The sequence below is a fragment of the Pteropus medius genome, unplaced genomic scaffold, assembly GCF_902729225.1.
Source record: "Pteropus medius unplaced genomic scaffold, Ma_sr-lr_union100, whole genome shotgun sequence".
NCBI lineage: Eukaryota > Metazoa > Chordata > Mammalia > Chiroptera > Pteropodidae > Pteropus > Pteropus medius.
In genome coordinates, this window is record NW_024351731.1 from 80,720 (window position 1) to 104,735 (window position 24,016).

Sequence of the window (24,016 nt, forward strand, 5' to 3'; positions counted from 1 at the left end):
GGCGCCGGGGCGGGGAAGGGTCTCCGGGGCAGGAGAGGGGCGCCCGCGGAGGGGCAACCGCATTGCCGGGGCGGGCCCGCCGCGCCGCCGCGGGCCCCGCCGCCCCCGCCCGTCCGCCAGAACCGGGCCGGAGCGCGGACCGGCGAGGTGCGCGCGCGGCGGGGAGCACGGGGAGCACGGTAGGGGCGCATCGCTCACCCTGCGCGCGAGCCTCCCGGCGCTCTCGGCGCCGCTCCTCCGCCCTCCTCGAGCCGCGGCGGCGGCTCCTCAGCGGCGCTAGGGGGAGCCCCGGGCCCGGAGCGGGGCGGCGGCCGGACCGCGAGCCCCTCCGCACCTGCCCTGTGGCGGAGCCGCGACGAGCCAGGCGGCGGCGACGACGGCGGCAGCTCCGAGCGGGGAGGGCAAGTGACCCGGATGTACAGGGTAACGGCGAGGAGGGGGCGGGGGGGATGCCAGGAAGTGAGGGCGCCGCGGACCTGTCCGGCCGTGCGCATGCGCCGAGAGCCCGCCCCGCAAGGTAAACCCTTCCCCGCCCCCTCCCCCCGCCCCTTTGGGAGGGGGCGGGGCGAAGCCAGGGACAGGTGGTCGGGCGGGCGCGACCAGCAGAGGAAGGGGGTGCGGCCACCTCCTTCGCGTCCCCGCCCTCCTTAAAGGGGCAGCACCTTCGGGCGGGAATGACATCCAAGTGGGTCTGGGTCTTGCAGCCTGCTCATTTTACGGATGGAAAACTGTGGTTCAGAGGTGGCGGCGACCTGTCTCATGTCAGCGAGCTCGGAAATGACAGGAACTGGTACTCGGGTCTCGCACACCAGGACTCTGTGCTGAACCCAGCGAAGTTGCCACCTCCCACCTCCCACCCCCAAGTCTGGAATGGCTTGAGGTGGTGGGCACGCCTTTCTCCCTCCGCCAGGTACTGAGCCTCGCTCACTCTCCCAGGCAAGGCAGATGTGCTTGGCAGGCTCCCCGGAGCCTAGAGGTGCACCGTTATCGCAGCGATGGTATCGTGGAGACGCCCTTGGGAGGTGTTAAATGATCAGTCTGAGAACAGAAATCAGGCGCCACTTGAGACTTGTGCCGTGCCACGCATAGCTCTTTCAGAAAAATGAGACTTTGTTCTGGGATCTGCTCTGTGCAAAAATGTCTGATGGACAGAGGACTTGGATGTGCACAGGGCGTAGCCTCTTCGTTTTCTCCTAATTCCTCTTTCGCTCTTCTTACATAAATGCTCCCTCTTTACATACAAAACCAGAACATCCCATTTAGCTAGCTCATCCTAATCCTGTTATGAAACTCTCATTAACACTAAAGTGTAAATGATTACAATGCTACCTGTCCTGGGGGTATTTTCAGTTTGACTGCTCGGGAGATCATTACTATGGAAGTAAATGGTTCTGACGATTTTGGGGTCAAGGGCCCTACTGAAAATCCCATATAATTATGGATTTTTCTCTACCAGGAAAATGCACATATGTATACAAATTTGCATACAATTTCAGTTGATTTATGGATCCGAGAAGCCTGTCTATGAAAACCCTGATTATGAACCCTTGTTTCAATGGAATTGGATCTCAGGAACTATCTAGGCCTCGCCATATGCTGTCCTGAAATCATTCCTTGCCCCAAATACAGAAGGGCAGCCCTTACCTTATTTAAAAGCCTTTTGTCTTCCTCTTGAGTTACATAGAGACCAAATGGTATTGCTTCATCACACAGAAATGTGTCAAGAGAGTCGTGGAGAGATTAGGTGGCTCTTTCAAGGCACACACTAAGGGCAAGAGTCCTGGGCCTCTGACTTTTACCCTAATATTTTAGAATGATTTGAGGATCTTCATCAATTTCATTAAAGCACAGGGAGCTGATTTTTATATTGCTGATATTGATAGAGCAGTCTTCACAATCCCAGAACTTTGGTCCATTTGTCTGACCCACTCACACTCTTAAATAACCTGGTCCATACGCACTACCGCCCTCAGTTTGAACCAAAGGGAGAGTTTACGCACCTGCTCAGTCCCATGAGCTCTGAATAACCACGCACCTATAACCCAGTCTCCCACCCAAAGCAGAAATCTCTTCCATAGTATCCTCAACACATCAACATCTGGTTTAACTCAAATGTTTCCAATTATGGAAAGCTCATTAGTGCAACTGTCAACCTCCTATAATTGTGAGGAACCTGTTCTTTTACGCTGAGCAGAAATCTGATTCCCAACAGTTTTCATTCACTGGTCCTAATTTTATCTCTTGGGAGCAATATGGACATGATGCTGGCCTCGGGGGAGCAAAGTCCAGAAAAGAAAATAATCTATTGATGAATGATAACAGTAAAATAGGACGAGTCCTATGAGGAGTCCCTTTCAGAAGCACCTTTCTCCTTATCTCCTTAGAACCATTCCTGGCCTGTGCAAGAACTCATGAGTAATCTCTACCACTCCCCCCATGTCAGATGTGCCAGAAAACAAGACCCTAGGAGAAGTGCTGCATTTAGTCTTCCATGATTCCTTCTTCACCATTCTGCATGAAGGCTATCACACTTCAGTTGAGGTCAAAGCTGTCAAAGTTATATGTTGAAAAAACAAGCAGAAGCATGCAAAAGATTTTTGCATAAGAGCACTAGGCTTTCAAAGATGATTTAACCACTGTGGCTTGCTAGCAGTTTTTTGTTTGAGTCCTTACTATGTGCCAGGCACTGTACTAAGCCCTTGACTTGCATTTCCTCTTTCGCTTTTGACAACCACCTTATATGGTACTATTGTCATATCCATTTTATAAATGAGGAAACCAAGGCTTGGTATGAGACAGATCCAGGATTCAAAGCCAATCTGTCAACTTCACAGTTTGTCTGTTTCTCCACTTACAATAACTTGACTCTGTCTGCTTTCATAAATTTCAGAAGATCCTCATGCTTTCTCTAAATGCTATTTTCTTTGAAATTTTTATTTATTACTAAATCAGCTTTAAAACATTATAAAGAATAAATTGTTTTACTCACATTGATTCATTCAATCAACATACATTTTTGCTCCTCTACTGTGTCCCAAGTACCATTCTGGGGGGCCAGGGTGGAGGACAGTGTGGTCCCAGCCCTGGAGGGTCTCAGAATTTAGTGAGAGGAAGAGAGCTAACCTCACAATTACAACACAGCATGATTCGTTATAATTTAGGAGGGTGGAGGGACCAACTCTCCCTGGGACAGCTGTGAAGGCTTCAGAGAGGATGAACTTGGTCTCGAAGAGATGCGAGGAGGACTAAGAAGAAAAGGCACATGGGCAGAGGAAAGGGGAGTTCATGACATGCCAAGGGTAAGACTGGGGTTGTGAGATTGTAAAGGACCTCCTCATACTCCATGCTCAGGAGTCTGAACTTGCCTCCTGGTGGCAACAACAAGGAAATAGAACCTTTTAAGCAAGGTAACATAATCAGATGTGTTTTCTTTCAAGATCACTCTGATCACAGTGTCTAATATGGACTAGAGTGGGAAAGAGAATAGAGGTCAGCAGACCGGTGATGCTGTTGTGGGTCCAGGCGAGAGATAACAAGAGCCTGGTCTAGGAAACTGGCAGTGGAGAGGAAGAATGGACACTAATATGAAGATACTTAATTGTGGAGAATCTACAGGAGTTTGTGACTAGTTGAATCTGGGAGGAAAAGCAGAAATGGGGCATGACCCTGGGGTTCCTGGCTTAGCAGCCTTATTGGATGCTGACAGCATCCAATCCCAAGATCTTTACTCATTTTTCATTCCTTCTCTTCCAACCTTTATCCATGTAAATGTGCATTGCTTCAGTTGGAATCTTCAGATATGTGCAACTATTTCTCAATACTTTTCATATTTCTACAGTCACATTTATCATTTTAATGGCTGCAGATTATTTCATCATGTTGAAATAGCTCAGTTTCCTCCAGTTGCTGAAGGTCCACACCCTTAATGCCTGGTCTACCCTAGCCTCCCTTGGCTCTGGGCATTTTGCAATGGATGAGCTGAGTGACGAGAGCGAGCCTTTGGGTGGAGGGTAATGGAAAAGTGTGCCCTCAAGAGCCAGCAAAGCTACAACTCTCTTGAGAGAGGCTTGGACAACTGTATTGTATATAGAAACTGCAGAGCTGTGGAAAAGAAACCACCACCCACGGGACTCCTGATGTGTAACTTTCTATGGAAGCTAGTTGTCAAGTCCTAATCCCTCTAATCCAGTCCTTCATTTGTTCACTCACTCAGCAATGCATTCTGGTGAAGCAGAGGGCAGCAGAACAGAGCTAAAACCACTTCCGAGATCTGGATTTAGTCCGGCCAGGGTTTGAAACCTGTTCTACAACTTACATAAGTTATTTGACCTCTCAGAGCCTCAGTTTCCCTATAAGTTTGTTGTAAGGATTAACTTAGACATGTAAAATATCTGGGACAGAACTAAGCATGCATTAAGTTTAATAATTATTTTCAGTCTTGGTTCCTTCCCTATGCTTCCTTGACTCCCACCATTTTCTTGAGTTTCTAAGCAAACCCACCAGGCAGCAAACTCACCAGGCAGCAATAAGAGTTCAGAGCCTGACTCTGCCAGAGTGAACTAGGGCCACTCACTGGATCTCTCTAACCCTCCATTTCCCATCTGTGAAATGGGGATAAGAACCTACTTCACAGGACTGTTGCAAAGCTCTCGTAAAAACTGTATAGGAAAACAAGTTCAAAACCCCAAAGCCCTATGCCATCATTGACCATATTACTGCTGTTACAGACGCTGTTGTTTTCTTGGTTTTCACTCCCTTAAAAAATGATGACTTCAGCATAAGTTCCCTGAATTGTAATTACTGGGTCAAAGGATCTGAACGTTGTTATGGTTGTTGATTTGTATTGCCCAGTTGCCCTTAGAACTCTGAAGAGTTACTGCCATCGTTAACTTGAAGACGCTATTTAATACGCTGAAGCAGCTAGAATATAGTTTTTGGTGCCTCTATACCCAGTATGAGTCCTCAATCTAACATTCAGGAACTTCTGTCAATTGCTTCCCTCCTCCCCTTCACAGAAGGAATGAATACTGAATTTTTGAGGAGAGAGGCACCTTTCCCAAACATTTCCACCACAGCCAGGAGTTCAAGGTTAAGGACTAAGTGTCATGCCCTAAGGATGAGCATCCAGTAAGTGAGCTGAAGACTTGCAGAAGAGGACAGGGAAGGAGGCCTGGGAATCCCGCACTGAAAGATGCTATCAGAGCTGCTATTCGAAAAGAACCAAAGTAGAAGCCAACAGTTCAAAGCCAGCACACTCTGTTATTTAGCAAGACATTAACCAATCTCTCGGGAGCCATAAAGTTGTCCCGATGGCCGTATTTCCCCAGACTCACAACATCTATCTATGAGCCTCCGTCCCATTTCCAAACGTGACACATTTCTCACGAGTGGGCAGCTCTCGCTTCACCAGCCCCCTGAGCGACCTGCAGGAAGGAAGTATGCTCACGCAGCCTCGCATCTGCGGGACCTTCCCTGTGCCTTCAATATACTTTGCGGCTTCTTCACATGGCTGTTTCTCGGCCTCCAAGTTCAAGGGTTCCTTCCTTAAGGTCCTCCCCATTGCCCTTCTGAAAGTCAGACCCCCACCTCCCATCAATCATTCCCTAGCATGTCACTGGCTTTTTTTTTTTTTGCCTTCACAGCACTATCACAACCTGTAATTATTTTTATTTTTAGCTTAAAAAATGTTTCACTAAAAAAAAAAAAAAACACACAAATGTTTTTACTAAAAAAAAGCCTCTCACTAAAACACCAGCTCTGGGAAGGCAGAGGCCAGGGCTAGATTGCCCACTCCAATACCTGTCACTGTGCCCACTCACGTCCTAGAAACCCCTCGATAATTATATGAAATGATTTCTTTAAAAAAAAAAGTGGGGTTCCCAGCCCCCATACACTTTTTTCACCTGATTATATGAATAATACATGTTAATTGTAGAAAAAGTTTGAAAATACAGATAAGCACAAGGAAGAAAAGGTAAACACTCATGATCCAACTCCCGCTCTGTGTGGACACCCTACCAAATGGTTTTTCATTGTCTCTACATAGAGATAATGCATATATTTCTATAAAACTGGTTCTTATACTGAATTGTAATCTGCTGTGTTTTTTATCTCAGGATCCATCTTAATTACCTTTCTCACTAAAGGTGTTTCAGCTACCTACTTGTTAAAGGCTGTATAATACTTCACTGTGTAGCTATACCATAAAGTATTTAACTAATCTAATGTTAAGCCAAAGGGGAGGTTTCTTCAATGTCAATAACAATAAAATGTTTTAATACAGCACTTCCCTCTTGACAAGCTTCCCGTTTTTTTTTTTTGTTGTTTGGTTTTTTTTTTCCTCAGTGTTTGTATTGCTTTAGAGCTGTATTTCTACAGAACTCTACTCCCCACCGCCCATTCACCACCTGGAGATATTAGAGTCCCAAAAGAAAAAGCAAAATAAAGAGAGAAGCAAAATGGTTTGCAGCAGGAAAAGCTGAGGTATGACGAAGCCAGGATGATGCCTGGGAGTTCGATTTGGGAATCTGCTGCTGATACAGGCAACTGAAATAAAGTCGGGTTTTCTTGCCAAGATTTCAATGGTAGAAAGAGGAAAAGACTTTCTTCATGCCTTCACTTTTTCTGCCCAAGCCCTGCCCTGAGGCAATGTTTTTCCCAAGAGAGCTACACTGGTCCATGGGTTTATAGTCCTTGTAAGCTGTTTGCAGCCCCAAAGCCCATCGCCCCATTTAGAGATGAGCCGACTGCAGAAAAATCCCAGAGATCACACTCAGGATGTGCTGATCTTTTCCATAAACAGTTCTTGCAGCCCATTGTGTGGCTCAGTAGCACAAAGGGCTACCCACTTGGCATTTTCAGCAGTGACAGTCACATCCTCCAAGGAAGGGACTCCCCACGCCTACCTGGTGAAGCGGCGGGGAAGAGCAGACCCCACTCCAGCAGCACTGCTCAAAGGGTGCTCTCTGCCTTTGCTCACCTGCCCAGCCCACTTCGGATCCAGGAGAACAGGCACGAATACAAGTGACTCCAAGAACAAGAGATGCCTGTGTGCAAAGGCACAGCCCTGGCCTGAAGGGAAAGAGCTTTGGGCAAAGCAGGTCCGATATCCTACTGTGAGAGGTCCGGAGCCTACGCTTCCTGGTTATGACATATCATTGTAATTGCATGATGATTTCTGTACTTCCTTGAACACTGTGAGCTCCGTAAAGGCAGAGGCCATGCTATTTTGTCACCAGCATATCCCCAGTGCTAGCACAGAGCCTGGCACAAGGCAGGCCCTCCCACGGTTGCAGCCGGTCAGACAAATGGCATCAGTCCAGTTCGAGTTAACCCAGGCCTAGGGCTGTAACCTTACTCTGAAGCCCTAACGTGCCCATAGCCCTGGAAACAGATAAGCAGGACAAGGAGGTGAGATTTAAATTCTCCCCACAGGAGCCAAAACGCTTAGATCGCTGGCTGTGTGTCCCAATACTGAAAGTCAGCGCCTAAGACCGAACAGAGGCGGTGTTAAACATGAACTAAGGGTGTGGGAAGAGTTTAAATTCTCATACGTTTGAGTTTTGGGGCTATAGGAGAAAAGATGTTGCATAAGGTTTAAAATAAAAACAAAAAACAAAACAAAACAAAAAACACCTTTCCAAGAGAGAACCAACATGGTCCGAGTTGAGAAGAAGCTTAACTGGTTTAGCTAGCTTCCTCTCTAAAAATCCCGGTGCCGATTTCATGTTAGAACACAGGTTTTATGAGAACGCTTCCTGCCCTCTGTTTTAAGGCAGGAGGAAGGTAGGAAAGAGAGTGCTGCTTTCCGCAAGCTCTGGTCTCGTCTGAACCCACAGACTGGAGAACATGTCTGTGATGTCCATTTCAGCATCGACGTAGCATTTTTACTGAACAAGCCGCTTGCATAAATGAGTGTCTGCATCAGAGTTTCTGAATGAATTACCTAACTTCAGAAAATGGAGGGCCAAAGAGGGGTCCAGAGGTGGCCCCCCAGGAGCATAATCCTCCAAGCCTGGACTCTGGGCCCAGAGTCAGGGTCATGGGGGTTCCTGTCTACACTGTCAGAGAAATACTGAGTTCATTTTCAAAGATTAATCTAGATCCTTGAGGCATCAACAGAACCCTGTAAAAAACCTCTCAATAAGCAGCGTGCAAAAGTTGGTAGGGTGTCTGGTGTGATCTTTCAGTTAAAGGAGGTCAATGAAAGCATTCTGCTTATTTGGCCCTTCATTACACGTAAATATTTTCTGAAGTCAAAAAAAAAAAATAGTTAAGAGACATGTGTGCCAAATGATGAAGAACCATGCGGAAATGCAGATTTCTTGGGACTTCCCAATCACCCAGAAGAGTAGGGAATGGTTTCTTCCCTGGCGGTAACACTAAACTGATTACAGAGTTCCTATAAACACTATTTCGTGCTGTTGTACCTTTGCCCATGCTGTTCTCTCTACTGCGAACACCCTTCCCAAAACTCTCACACTCCCGGCCAAAATCCTACCTACCCATCAACACTCCAGTCGGGCATCTCTATGGACGCTGGGTAAGTGCTTCAACATAACTTAGTTCCTGTTTTTACTTTACGATAACACACAGCCTTCTAGGATGTGTCCAAAAGACTAGCAAATGGTATGAGGTTTGTACAGCTCTGTGTACTGCACCGAGAAGAGCGCTACAGAAACACAGGGTAATGTTTTATTAATTGACTTATCCTGATTTTTTGAAACACATATTGTGATTTTGATGGATGACTCAACCAACCTAAGATTAATACCCTGGTTTACGACACTCGTTTCTCTTTCCAAACCACAAGCCAAAATAAACTCATCCTCAATTTATAACTTTGCAAAATGTGCTTTTGCATATCGACTCCTGAATCCACTGCGGTTATTAAAAAGGATGGTTGCATCTGTCAGGATGGGCCAGGTTACGCTGTGGTAACAAACAACCCCCAAATCCAGCTTCAGTGATGACCGCAGTGGTCAGTCTAGGATCAACAAGATGAGCCCAACGACTCCATCTTTCTGGACTTTACCCGACAATGCAGATTAAACGACTCTTTAGCTGACATCAGGTTGAAAGACATGGCCCTTCCTTTCCTTCTTCAGTCACTAGAGAGCTGTCTTGTAAGGCTGCAGTGCGAACAAGATGTGAAAATGTTTGTTAAACACCGTGGCACATAGGTAGCAGTTGGTAAATGATAATGATGGCTAGTACCACGGTCATTACCATTATCCCTACCCCTCTTCGAATAATGATGCCGTCACTATACTTCTCACAGACCAGTAATTCCTGATCTTGCTTGCATACTGGAATCACCTGGGGAACTTAAAAACTACTACTGCTTGCGTCCTACCTCCAGAGCTGGTGAATTAATTTATCCCTAGCTTTGGAATTTTTAAAAGGTCCCAGATGACCCTAATGTGCAGAAAAGTTTGAGAACCACTGCCACTAAGGCAGCAAAATTCATATCTCTATATAGACACACCGGTATGCACACATGCATACCACACATATACACTCAAGCTGGCCTGTCACATAAATCTTCTATGGTGGTTCCGTCGGTCAGGGTGGGTTAGGTTGTGCTGTGGTAACAAAGAACCCCTAAATCTCAGGCCTGATAACAACCACAGTGGTCACCCTGTACATTCAACAAGATGAACCCAGCAACTCTATCTTTCTGGTCTTTACCTGACCCCGAAGCTTACGCATTTTACCCTCAGACCTTTCTCGTTTCCTCTTTACTTTTACTTCACACCTTTTCTGAGGTCCAGTTTAACAAGTTTGCCATACCCAGTATAAATCAGGACCAAAAAATTATAGTGGTGTGAACAGACTGGGAGGATATCTGGTTAGAAGAGGGACACTGAAAGCCATTAGTGATTAAGACTATGTTTTGTTCAACTCTCTATCCCCAAGACCCAAAACATAGCAGACAACTTAATAGAAATTTAAATAGGTAAATTCATTATCATGAGTAATAACCTGAAAAAAAAAAAATGAAAAGCAGACACGAGAATCTTAAAAGCACAGCATTGAAGTCGAAACACCTTATGCATCAACTTGTTACCAACCACCATTTCGATTTCTCCATTTTTATTAATTTTCTCCCAGGATGAAATTACATCTGCTGGGATGGAAGTAAGTAAGGTCTGGAGAACTATGAACAAATGAGTGCTCTGTCACCTGGCAGCAAAGTGCAAAGTATGCATGTTGGGTGCAGGTGACACTATGACTACAGACATTTTGTCACAGGCACATGAATGATTTCCGGCAAATCATCTCCTGCTCTGTTGGAGATGATGTCTCTGTGGAGTCTGGAGAAAACCAAAAACTCCAGCTTGTTTGCCCTTGTTTTGACAGTTTAACCTCAGAATCATACTGGTTTTCCATAAACTCTTAAGGAAAAAACATTCTGTATTTTGAACGTATGAGTTAACTTGGCCCTGAGGGAAAGAAGCATTGTATACAATTACATAATAGTCTCTTATTTTAAAACTGAATGGCAGCCTCAGGCAGCAAAGTCAAAAAGAGAGAGAAATCAGTTTTTTTGTAAAATTATCTGAATGTAACCATCTCTTCTGATGCATTGAGTTGACAATGGTTTTGCTTTTCTCAAAAGCTCATTCAATTATCTGTTGCTTATCTGGACCTGGGAGAGTTTTCCTCTCATCCAGAATTAGTTAAAGGAAAAAAAAAAAAGCAGGCAGGAAGTCTCTAATAAAAGCTCCAAATGAAAAGCAGTAAGTGCTCCCAAGGCCCTGCTTATTGTAGAAGCGTCATTAGGTGAACTTTGTAGGGTCTAAGATAACGTCTATTTTGTCTACAAGCATCACAAAGAGGAGAGGAAGGAACGTGAGATCCACAGCCTCCGAACCTTTCCCCTTCTCCCAGGTGTGTCACTGCCAGCCAGCAGCTTAACCTCTCTAAACTTGTCTCCTCACCTATAAAATGGAAATACTTCTCTACTAGGGAGGGGTAGTATAAGAACTGAGAACAGATGTAAAGTGTCTAGAATTCAATAAAGGTAAATATCTTCCCTCAGATCATTGCCAAAAATCTCAGGAAGCTCACTAGAATGTAAGCTTTTTAAGAGCAGAAAGAAAGCCTACTCATCTTTCTATGCCCAGATCCTATGTACTGTCCTCTTAGAGACTATAGCATCTATCTACTCTATTCCCACAGAGCAGCACCCTTCAGTCATTCAGATCTCATGGCCAATCCCAGGGGTGGATCCTGAATGGTCTAAGCCAATCAGTGTTATCCCATTTCCTCTGCCACCATGATTGGTTGAGAGATAGAGGCATGTCCTGAGATGATCCAATCAGAGTGAGCTCAGAAATGTTGTTCAGTGGTTCTGGGGAAAGATTAATTTTTTTTTTTTCCCCAGGATATGAACAAACAAGCGTGTGGTCTAAGAGCTACAGGCAGCCAGACCACCACACTGAAAGGTTCTCTACACTTCTTGGAGCATGTGTATTCTATGTGGTGTCTCCTGGCACTGAACAATTCAGAAGCCCTGCTAGCGGCCCTCTTACTACTATGAAGGGAGTCGACCTGAGAGCACAGCCAGTGCAGAAGAGCAAAGTCCAGATAATCACAAAGAAATGAAGCTGGAACCCTCATCAAAGTGTGCCTGAGTCCTATCTTACCTAGCTGCTTTCTGGTCTGTGAACCACTCAACTGCATCTATCAATTTTCCAACTTGAACTGGGTTTTCTGGCCCTTGCAGTTCAAGCCAATAAACAAAGAGTGATGAAATCAAGATTCTCAGAATGGAACTATAGTAAAATCCTATTAGTACACAGATTGGTTATGCAGCAGGTAAATCAAAGACCCAGAGATGAGAGAGGACTTCTGAGCCTAACAGATGTGGGCTGAACTCTGGCCCTGGAATTCTAGTATCCAAGCCTGGGACCTCAGGCAACTCCTTAAACTCTGAGCCACAGTTTCTTTCTTGGACAAATATAATTACCGAGATTAAATAAGAAAAAAATTTACACATGGCTATAAATAGGGAGAAACGATTGAAAAAATATATACCAAAATATTAATATCAATGAGCCCCAGGTGGTAAGATTATGGGAGGACTTTTTTTTCTCCTTTTCATGCATTTTTAAATTTTCTATAGTGAACATAAATTGGTTGCCTAATAAAAAACAAAATGAAAATAAAAGTGGGGTGATGTCAGTCAAAGCACCTGCCCCAGGACCTATGACATAAATTAGGGACCCAGCAAATGTTCCATCTCTAGGAAACAGCTTTTACATGTCCCCTATGTGTCCTATTTCTTGTTAAATATTACAGCTAATTTAATGTCATCCTTACATGACTTGATTTCAAGGCTTTCTTTTATCCCTCTTCTCTGCAAAGGCTCCATCTGTTAAAACTCCACACTGGGTATTGTATAACCAGTTCATTCATCTGTTCATTCATTCATCGAGGAAACACTGATTAAAAACCTACTATATTGGACATCCTGGCCTTTGCCTACCCCCACTTCCATACACAAACAGTTCCCAGATTTTCTTGGGGAATATCAACGTCCCTCATCCTTAATCCTTGAGCGCTGGGAGCTGCAGACAGACCCTAACCCAGCTTCTTCGGGGGGGTGGGCATTTGACCCAGGATGGCCAATCACAGCATTGCCTTCGCCCGGCCACAGGGATTGGCTCAGGGATGCGCCTGTTACCCGGAGAACACCAATCAGAGACACTGGGACTCAATTCTGAAACTTTTGTTGACCTGTTGTACAAGTGGCCTTTTTTTCCTGCTAGAACTGCTGACAGCTATCTTGCCCACAATCCAAAAGGAAACAGTAGAGCAGTACTGAGAGATAGGGAAAAACGAGGTACGCCTTAGCAACACCATTTAAGCCCCTACGCCTTAAGTTCTACCCCTGGACTTCTCGGTTCCATAAATCAGCAAATCCTCTTGCTGCAAAAGCCAGTCTGAGTTGGGGTTCTGTTTCGAGGTAACAAGAATCCTGACTAATGAAATGTGAAGTGCTGTAACAGATGCTGCGTGTCGGCTACGCACAGATGAAGCTAGATGATCCATGCCATTTTTCCTGGCACTCAATGTGATGTGGCGATAGCTACAAACAACTACAATCATTTAGAGCCAATAGGATATTTGCTTTAATTAAATACTACACAAAGCAGTAGGAGCAAAGGAAGGGGATGTCGGGAAAGGGCTCACACGAGAAATAGCATTTAAACTTACTCTGTATCTGCATTCAGGCAAGGAAGATAGAATTTCTGTTTGGGGGAGTCAAGATAACACTGTGGATACACACTCATCTCACAGTAAACTAAAACCACTACATCCCACATTGCACCTCGGGCAGTGATACTTAAAGTGCTTAAGGGCATGTTCTGAATAAGCCCACAAAAAAGCATCCAGAGAGACAGCAAAGCACCAAGGTCAAACAGCCCTCACTTGCAAGAATTTCATCCCAAAGCTACAGATGATGTTATGCTCTTAAATCACACTCAGGTCAGTTTTCGTGATTTTGATTCTCTAAACTTAACTTTTCACTCCCATTTTCTTGCCTATTCGATTACTGTTGGTCAAATCACAACATCACAACAGCCTTTTCAAGATGAATAACCTATTTACTGAATTTATTACCAAAGGATAAAAAGGGAGAGAAAACCTTTGGTTCCATTAAACATTTCGAGATGGGTTAGATTGCTGAACACAACAATAACAACACCAGAAGCAACTCTGGGGACGTCTACTTTACTAAGAAAGGCCCTGAAGGTCGGTGTTTTCATGCGAACAGAGCTAATGTCTCCTAGACCTTTGATGATGCATACTCAACGGGAGAGCTGTGGAGATAAAATAAGTTGGAAAAGGAGGACACCGCAGGACAAATTCTCCTTGCCTTTGCTGTTTCTGAACATATCAGCCATTGATGTGGTCTGGAAACACAGCTCCAACTTTCCAGAGCAAAGACTCTTAGAGTCCAAAAAATTAATACTGACAGAACACTTCCATGTGTCTCAAGAGAGGTGCCAGGGATGGGTGGCAGGAGGGAAAAAGGCTTGGGATGCCTTCCCAATAATTTTGATTTTTAAAAAGCAGCTGGGTGACCCCTGTTTCTAAAACACTTTTAAGACTGCTGTTGCATTCCAATTCCTCGACTTGCATGCCATGTGACTTTGCACAGAGACCTTACCTTCCCTCTTCCCGGAAATGGGGTTATTGTTTCTCATACATTGACTGGGCAACTACAAGGGTCCCGGCAGGGCCAAGCAATGGAGAGACCTACGGGTATGAGTGTGAGGGCTAGGCCAGACCACGCCAGAAGTGCCTGGTGCTTGGCATGTGCCCAACAGATGCTGGAGATTAGCAACCCCATGGAAACCTGTCAATCTCCTCTAAAAATAAGAGGGGCTTTGATGTTCAAAATTCCCCAAATGAAGATTTTGTTAACAAGTTTGTTTTTAACAGAAAAAAAAAAATACTACGTACTTATGTTTAAAAATTCAAAAGAATATAAAGGATATACATACAGTAAGATATCTTCCATCCTCCCTAGACCCACAATCTCCTTTTCCCCCAAGAGGTAAACAGTATCCCCCACAACAACCTTCTGTCTTGGTGTCTTCCCAGCAACAATCTGTGCATAATCGAGCACGTATATGATTGTGGGTGGGTGTGTATAAGCGCTCATACCTCCCTTTACTTTTTTTACACTTATGAGTACACCACATACTCTTTTACGCATTTGGTCTTTTTTTAAACTTAAGAATGTAACCTTTTTAGCATATATGACCAAATACTTTAAACAGTGGCCCAGTATTCTACTGTAAAAATATACCATAATTCATTCAATCAATACCCAATTGCCATACATTTCCAGTGTTTCCAGGGCCTTGCTATAACAAACAATGCTGCAGTGAACATACTTTACATAGATCTGCATACATGTGTAACTACAGGAAAGATGGGACTTATAAGATAAAATCCTTAAAGTGGAATTGCAGGATCAAAGGGTACGTGCACTTGAGATGTTGGTAGGTAGTGCCGAATTGCCCTTCCAAGACGTACTCATTTTCATTGTCACCAATAATATAATAAGTATGTCAGTTTCTCCACCTACACTCACAAAATGTTTTGTTTTGTTTTTTAACATAAGGGAAGAAAGTGGGGGCAGAGCTCCACTCTTGTCCCACTGTCCTTTCCTGCCCCTGCGACATCATGAACATGACATTTCTTCTTGCTGAAAATTCCACGCCTGGATGCACCACCCAGAGATCAGAGTTTAAAACAGAATGAATGTCAGGGCCACAGTTGTCGGAGCCAGCTCATACCAGCTCGCAAGGGCTGACTGTACACATCGCTTCCAGTTCTACGTTCAGTGACAATCATGTTGGCAGCTTGAAACTGGTCACGGCGGAAGTATTTATACCAGAGAAACCAGCAGGTGCTACAAGTCAGGGCTTCTTCTTTTTTACTCCCCCAGAAAGACCTTTGTCAAACATATCAGTACATCAATGCATACTACAGTGGAAACTGAGGCTCTACCACCCTTCTTTGAAATTTCCACCCTCAATATGGTCACAAATTCTTGAAACCTAGGACTGGAGAAGATCTGAAGGGGCATCTAATCATCATATCTTTTAATACTGCCTCTCCCCTCGTCCCCCTTTAGACCTAAGCGGTACCCGCTCATTCTCTCCTCTATGCCTCGTTATCATTCTTGCATATACTCATCTCTTTACCACTTAGTGCTTATTCTTGGTTATTTTCCATAGTGTAGTAATTGTAAACACAGACTCTAGGCTACACTAGATAGCCTGGGATCAAATCCCAGCTCTGTCACTTACCAGCTATGTGACCTTGGGTAAGTGGCTTAAACTACTGTGATTTAGTTTCCTCATCTGTAAAATATGGATGATAACGATAACGCCTTCCTTATAATTTTGTTCTCAGGATTAAATGCAAGTACACAGAACAGTGTCTGGCACACACTAAGAATTTAATAAATGTAAACTATTGTTATTATCTTCTAGTTCACTAATTGTTTCTTTAGCTATGTCTAATCTGTCGGTTAACCTTTTTGTTGGACTTTAATTTCAATGACGATTTTTCATAACAATTTGACTGCTTTTCAAATGAACGTATTCTTTTTTTCATTTTCCTTTACATTTTTGATATTGTCTTTAGTCTTTAACCATTCAAAATATACTGTTTTATAGTTTCTTTTAGCTGGTTCTATTACTTTCGACTCAAAGCAGTTCATATCATGGAGAGTTCGTATTATTTAATTGTGAACTCATCTTCAGAGGAGATAGTTCTTCCTGTGGGTGTCCTGCTAAGTCTGGGTTGTAGAAATATCACTATGGAGTGATTTTGTGGGATTTCCATGCTATTAGGCCAGTTTTTATTTTAATTTCTCAGCTCGAGAGGGTCTTATATCTCATAGACAATAACAATATAGATTCCGCAACCACATATGGTACAGCCCCAGGTTTTTAATTTCTTGCTGATGGCTTTTTCCCACTAAGGCAAGCTTCCTCTTTGTTTCTCCAGACAGCAGAGTTTTTCTAGCCTCTTTTCATGAGGAAGTGTAATATTTAAGGCTCTCAGGTGCTCAGTTCCACCTGGGGCCCAGGTATTACTTCTAGACCCACTGTGGCATTAAAACGTCAGCACCCCAGACTCTACCGCCTATTCCTGGGTACAAAAGCCCCATGGGCTGCCATGGCTTCAGCTTACTTAACCATTTGGCTTAGATTTCTCTCTTCATTTTTGGCACTCACAGACTTCCCTTTCCGATGAGCTCCCCAGGATATAATTCTTATATTTCAGTCAACTCTGTGTTCATATAAGGAAGGACCCATGCAAATCAGCAAAGTCTGCCACGTTACCACAGCGTTCTTGGTCACCAAATCTAAGACAACCACTTACCCATGTTTGTGTTCTGTCCACATTACAACCGTGTCTTCCTCAAGGGTTAGCTTCTAAAGTCAGCATGTAATATGAGACTTGAAAGGAGTCAAAATTCTCCTTGAACATCCCAGAGTAAAGTCCCACAATGGAGACGGACAAACCACCTCCCATTAAGTCCAACACAGCCCGTTTTTCTTCAGCTTCAGATTTGGTTTCTTAGGTTGAACACCAGAAGAAATAACTGGCTTGCATTTGGGGGCCTCGTTGTATGATAATCAAAATCTATAAATATGAGAAACACACTCAGTGGCACAAGATGCTCACACTCTCAAAAGCCATAGCAACGAAGACTGACAGAAGGGACAGCAGATCTGTCTCTCTCTTTCACACTCAGTCCAAGAGAGATGCCAGTTGGATGGAATGACAGGATCACCCACGCTCCTGGAAGTGTTATTTTTATCTCTACTTTGTTCTGTTTTTGTTGAGCAAGTGTATTTGTATCTGGGTGAGTTGGAAGTAGGACTCTTTGGTACGATAGAGATGTGATTTCCATACACCAGAACAGTGATTAGCTCCGGGGCAGGACTAACCACAAAGGGGCATGAGAGAACTTGCTAGAGTGATAGAAATATATGCTCAGATCTGGGTAAGACCTACTGAAAATTCATCAAGCTGTATGATTGTGATTTGTGCCCATTACAGTATGTAAGTTACACCTCAATTAAAATAAAAGTTGGAAGCATGCATGAAAGACTGCTGGGTAACATTCTGCCGGCTGATCTCCATTCTACGGCTACAGCTCTCTACACCCAATCAGTCAAATGGAAGGTTTTGTGGAGACCAGGAAGTCTACAGAAAGAAGAGGCAGAAAAGGGAAGTGCCCTGTTGGGGGTAGAGGACACCCAGGCTCATAGAGTTGGTTTTCCATCAGGGGCCTTACAAGAGTGACACACTTAACAGTAGTTAAGATCACTGGCTCTCAAGCCAGACTGCTTGGATGTGAATGGTGCCTCTACCCCTGCAAAGGAACTATTTGTGCCCCTCGAAATTCATATGTTCAAACGTAACCCCCAACAAGACGGCATTTGGAGGAGGGATATTTGAGAAGTGATTGGGTCATGACGGTGGAGCCATTATGAATGAAATTAGTGCCCTTATAAAATTAGTGCCCTCGCCCCTTCTCCCACGTGAGGTTATAGCAGAAAGATGAACGAGCCTTCACCAGACACCAAATCTGCTGGCACCTTGATCCCTGGACTTGTCAGCCTCTAGGACAGTGAGAATTAAACTTCTGTTGTTTATATGGCCCCTCGTCTATGGTGTTTTGTTACAGCGGCCTAAATGGACCAAGACTACCACTTATAGTGCAGTGAACTTGGGCAAGCTCTCATCTTTGAACCTCAACTTTCCAGGGCTGTCGTAAAGTTCAAACAAGATAATTCAGACAAAGCTCTTAGTATTCAACAGCATCCAATAAACGTTAGCTATTAGTAGCAGTAGCACTGATAACAGAATGGCAGTGTTGTCTTCTCTCCAAAGTTATAGTTCTTATCTAATATTCGATTCTCGATAAATATTCTTGGAGTGAAGGAAAGAATGCATATGGATTCTAATTCCAGCAGAGCAGAGGCTTCTTATTTCTATTGAACTGAAATCTATGTCTTGGCCTAATATTACCATCCACTTAAAGTTTTCTTCACGTTGAAGTGGTTAAGAGCACAGGGGCTGAAGCCAGACAGCCAAGGTCAAATTAGGCTCTGTTACTTACCAACTCGGTAGCTTTGAAAGAATTACTCAAACTCCAGGTCTTAGTTTCTTCTCCTGTAAAAGAGAGTGATAACAAGGATTGAGCGAGAAACAACAGATCTCAGCACACAATAACCCCCGGTAAACACACCCTAGCTGCCATTATTTTTTTCCCATACCAAAGACGCGGTCTGGGAATACCATCTCCAAATTCCATTTCTTCAGACCACTAGCGTTCACAGAGCATGTTCCACAAGCATTTTTCTCATTGAATGTTCAAAACAGTATTAGGTATTACAAATAAAGAAATGGAGATTCAGAGAAGTCCAGTAACTTAACTAAAGCTTGCACAGTAAGGAAAGAGCAAAGTCCCAAACCAACGTCTATGACTAAGGGACAGTTTGGCTGGACTGTGTTGTCCCAGGAACAGAGGGTACATCCAGACTGTCCTTTCAGATTGGGAATTCTATGACAAAGGGTGCTGGGTTACAGCAGTGAGTCTTGGTCCCAGCAAAATGCTCAGCTCAACTTGAGTTTGATCTGGTGTTAGTCATTCTACCTCTGAATCACTTCCCGTTTTAGGTTTCTACACTGTAGAGAAAGGAAAACAAACATGTACATTACACCACCCTTGTCACCCTCAATCTTAGAGATTTGGACAAAAACTTATGAATCAAAGGGAGTTTTCATAAAAACATAGTTAGACAACATCCCATTTGAGCACATTCACCAGCATTTAGCGTAAAGATGGGGGCGAAGTCAGCGGTGTCTAGACGCTCTTATTATTGTGTCAAAGGGAAACAATGCCTTTTTCTGGCCTTTATTTTGATTAAATCTTCAGTTGCACGAGTGTTTTCTCTTTGCTTTTCATCGGGTGCTGAAACTACCGGAAGCCACTTAACCTGCCTCATTTTATTCACAAAAGGTTCGGAGGCCATGTCTGTCGGATGGTCCTGAGAGAAAGAACGCTATCAGCTGATCACGGCCCCCACTTCGGCTGCTTCTGCCAGCAATCCTTTTGTTCGCCAGCACAGGTTTTATTTTTGTTGTTTTTGTTGCATGTGGTTTAAAATCCCCTTTTAAATAATCATCACAGAACTGCTCTGGTGGCAAAGAAAGAGGGGATTTAAGAGCCATCAAAGCATACTCACAAGCTGAGTCCTCAAATGTGGCCAACGCACCCCACACCCTGCATGGGTGTGTGGACACACAACATGCACACACATGTACACGCACATGCAGATGCCCCCCTACAAAATGATTATAGTTCTTGCGACTCCTCCCGTTATGTCTTCCAGTTACATAAAGGTTTTTTTTTTATTTCTGATTCTTTGACCACATTTACAAAAAAGAAAATGGGGACACGTTGTTCCCTTGGGAAAAATTTTAGGGCCTTGGGCAAAAGTCCTAGAAATTAGAAAAGGTGCACCAACTCACTCTCACGAAACCCTTTCTCTGTTTTAAAAACATGAAGAGTAAGTTGGTCATCACATCCTTTAGGGGTAAACCCAGGACACAGAGTAACAATCCTTTGGGAAAGTGGTCATCACAAAATAAGAGGGACTTATTTTCTCTTGCACGACGTGGGCAGTGAGAACCTGGACTACGGATCTCAAAGCCAGTTCTGATCTTGTCTTCTCTTTAGACTCACTATGAGCTCCAGGCCCTGAGCAGTCCCTCAGAGCTGTGTGACAGTGGTGAGTCGCTGAACCTCTCAGCTCCTGCAGCCTCTGCTGTCAAGTGAGGATACTCATTCATTCAAGAACTATCTACGGAGCATCTATGATGTGCTAAGCATACAACCACAGAGATAATTCCAGGAATTAAACTGTTCCAGCCACCCAGGAGCTCATGGATTAGTGGGGCAATTACAGGCAAACAAGTAATTACAATAGAGAATGAAAATATGATACAACAGGGATGAGTCCAGGTGCTGGGCAGTCACAGAAAAGGGTATTTAATTACTCAGCAGGGGATGGAAAGTGATAGGTAGAGAAAAAGCTTCCCCAAGGAGGCGATACCTAAGCTGAGAACAAAAAGACAAGTTAGAATCTGCCCGCCCCCGCCGAGGCAGGAGGCGATCGGAGCAGAACTGACAGCACGTGCAGAGGCCCGCGGGCTACGCCGCTGGTTCAGGTGGTCAAGCACGAGAGGTGGGAAGACAGATGTAGGATATGTCGACCCAGATACGCAAGCAGGTGAGCTTGTCAGGGTAACCTGCCTGGACTAGCTGGCCTCCGGACGTCCCTCCCAGCCCTAAGGGCTGATTCTGTGATCTTTTGAGAACCCAGATCCTCCTCTTGCCCTGACAGCTGTTTCACCAGCACTCCGAAGTCCCTGAGGTCACTCCAGGGCACAAAGGAAGTCCCAGCCATGCCACGTGGGCCTTCCTCCTTCCCCTTTCTTTTTCCTTTTGGGAGTGACTGGGCAGTGACTCAAGGAAGGTGCTGTCCTCTACTTGTCATTTATTTCTAGAAAATGCCCAGGGCTCACATATACAATCAGTCTTCTCACGGGACTGACCCCGCTCTCCCACCTAGCTCCTGACCTAGGTGAAGAAATGCTGGAACTATCTGTGTCCCTGTCTCCTCCAGGACACTTTAAGCTACCTGAGGGCTGACATTGTTTTGGTCATCCTGGTGCTTCCAGCACCTGGTACTGTGCCTGATGCATAGTAGGTCCTCAAAAATACATGCAGAACTGAATTGATTTCTTCTCTCTGCAAATGAACACCTGTCCAGAGCCCCACTAAACGGCGGCTCCGTCTGAGGCCAGGGCAGGAGACCCAGACACCCAGAGCCCTGCCAACTCTCCTCCCCAGAGCTCTGTAGATGACACCTGGGAGTCAGGGTCCCTGAAAACTGACACTCGCCTCATTATACCAGTGAAGAACCCCAGGTCCAAAAGAATGATGTGACTGGCCCAAGGTCTCTTAGCAAATGTGATACAATGTTTTTAAAAGGGCACAAAGTTCTTAAATGGAAGGCTATCCAGCCACCCTCCCAGGAACTCTGCTTATTTTAGGGGAAAACGCTGAACACTGGCAGGTCTAATGATCACCAATTACACCACATGCTCTGGACTCCGGGGATTTCCTAGGCAGGACCAAAAGTTCCCACTGATGGTAATCCATTTATGAAGATGTCCACACAGTTTTTTTAAGGACCGGTTATGTTTCTGATTAGGAATCATTTTCTTAGGTTAATTCTCTATTATGTGATCTTAAGACTCTAACAATTTTTCAAAGGAAAGCTGAGCTCCCCAAACCACTTAATTTCTTCATATTTTTTAACGTTTTGATATTAAACAACTTTACTATGACATCAAAGACGATTTTTAAAGAAGCCATTTCGACCTATAACCCCTCTACCCAAAGAATTCCTCATCATTCTGTGTCTTAAACTCTTTTATTCATAGATCTGTACTCTGTGCACATGTGTGTATTTCATCAAAAGGAATTGCCTCTAGTGTAGAAGTTCCTTAAAGTCTTTTTTCTTATAAAAAAAAAAAAAACACTCTTATAAGACACTGACATGTTTCTGATAAACATCATAGTCAAACCCAGGCGACAAATTCAGTGCACTTGGAAATTCTGGGTCTGAGACATTTAGGACAACATTTCTAACCCGCTCCATTTCATAATCCTTCCGGCACTTCCCACATCCCAGCTAACGGGAAGCTGACAAAGGAAAACAGGTGTTTTATTTATTCCGCCTGGCAGAGCAAACGCACCTCCTGAAGTCTGCAATAACTGCTTATTGCTGAGGAGTTTAAGCCAATATTTTTCTGCGAATGAAATAACATCTCAAATATCTAGCACGGTGGTTCTCACCCCGGCTCAAGCAGAATTTACGGAGAAGGAAGGAAAAGTTTTAAAAATACTGTGGCTGGGTCCCAACCCCGCACAGTTAAACAGCCTCTCTGAGGACCAAATTCTTGCACCACGGTTTTCCAGCACTCCCCAGGTAATTGTAATACACTGGGCTAGGATAACTCATTAGTCAAAGGAAGCCCACGGGAATCTGATCTAGAAAATGAAGAACTCATTGTAATTAAATACAATTGCAGGCGTAAAACTACCTAACAGTGCCGGCTACCCAGAAGACACTTAACATGTGTTAAACAAAAGATAGAATTCAAAGAATTACTCCTCCTCAGTGAATTGATCTTGTGATTTTATTGGCTTGTTTATCGTTGGCTGGTTTTTCTTAGCCATGATTGACGCTATTCCTCTTAATAAAATTATGAACTTATACCTATAATCCTGCTCAATTACAAGAGCTCTGTAATGTTTCCAACGATCCCTAATCACTTATTTAATAACATTTTCTCCCAGAACAGTGGCTAATATATACTAAGCACTCAATAAATGTTGGTTTTTATAATAATTATTCCATAATATTATGATCTATAGCTTATAAATTTTAAAAAACGTTCTTAATGAAGCGGCAGTACTTGCAATTCTCTGAGCAACTGAAAAATTTGCTTTTACCCTTAAGAATTCTCAGATATTTTAGAGGAAAGGAAGAGACTAACATGGTAGGGTGCTTAACATATCGGTAAACATTCAAAACAAATATTTTTAAGCTTTAATCCATCATCTCTTTCAACTAATAGCATTAATTATTATTGTGTATTAGCATAAGTGGTCTGTCTTTCTCAAAAAGTCCAATTCAGCATACTATTGATTTAAGAAACATAAGCTGAAGGTGGGGAGGAGGTGAAGGAGGCGGGAAAAGATTAATTGCACTGAAGAGCCCCAGTGTGCCAGGCTTAACACCATCTCAGCTACACCGTAAGCCCGTGAGCTAGTTCTCGCCTTTCCCTTCTGCAAACGGAAAAGCGGAGAGATGAGGACTAACAGATGAGCAAGACAAAGATGGTGTTTCTGAAATAACGAAGAACCCATTATCAAACACGTTCTCAGCGTAAGGATGTGTCGCCTTTTAAGATATACCACTCTTTACGTGAAAAAGTGACACGGGTAGAGGCACAGAATATTATTTCTGGGTATCTGGTCTAGTCTCTGATTTTATAAGTGGGAGAACCTGAGTCGTGGGAGAAAAGAACTTGCCTGGGGTCAGAGAGTCGGATCATAGCAGAATCAGGACCAGCTACCAAGATGCCTGACTCCTAACTACCCAGGTACGCTCATTTAGCTCCTCCTACTTCCAACCTGGTCAACTGCATCCCAGGTGTCTGTTCTCAGTTCAGGTGTACCCCCTTCCACGGAGCTGACAGTCTAGGTCGGAGGCCCGGCTGGGTGTATCCTACTGAATGTATTCCTTTCTCAGAGCACTCCCTCCCACTTGACCTGAATGACACCGTCGCTTATTCAACTAGCTTCTCCCCTGACCTTCGAGGAACT

At 44.1% G+C, this 24,016-nt stretch overlaps 1 protein-coding gene across 6 annotated transcripts in view; it reads right to left on the reverse strand.

The window, feature by feature from the left end:
• CYRIB (CYFIP related Rac1 interactor B) overlaps positions 1-24,016 on the reverse strand; it is a 121,128-nt gene that overhangs the window by 68,380 nt on the left and 28,732 nt on the right. For 4 of the 6 annotated variants that reach the window (XM_039845870.1, XM_039845869.1, XM_039845868.1 and 1 more), the window contains exon 2: positions 18,671-18,723. The gene's annotated coding sequence lies outside the window, so the exon portion shown is untranslated. Of the gene's footprint in view, positions 1-198; positions 345-18,670; positions 18,724-24,016 lie in introns of those variants that run through there. The other 2 variants (XM_039845871.1, XM_039845867.1) reach the window with 2 other exon arrangements.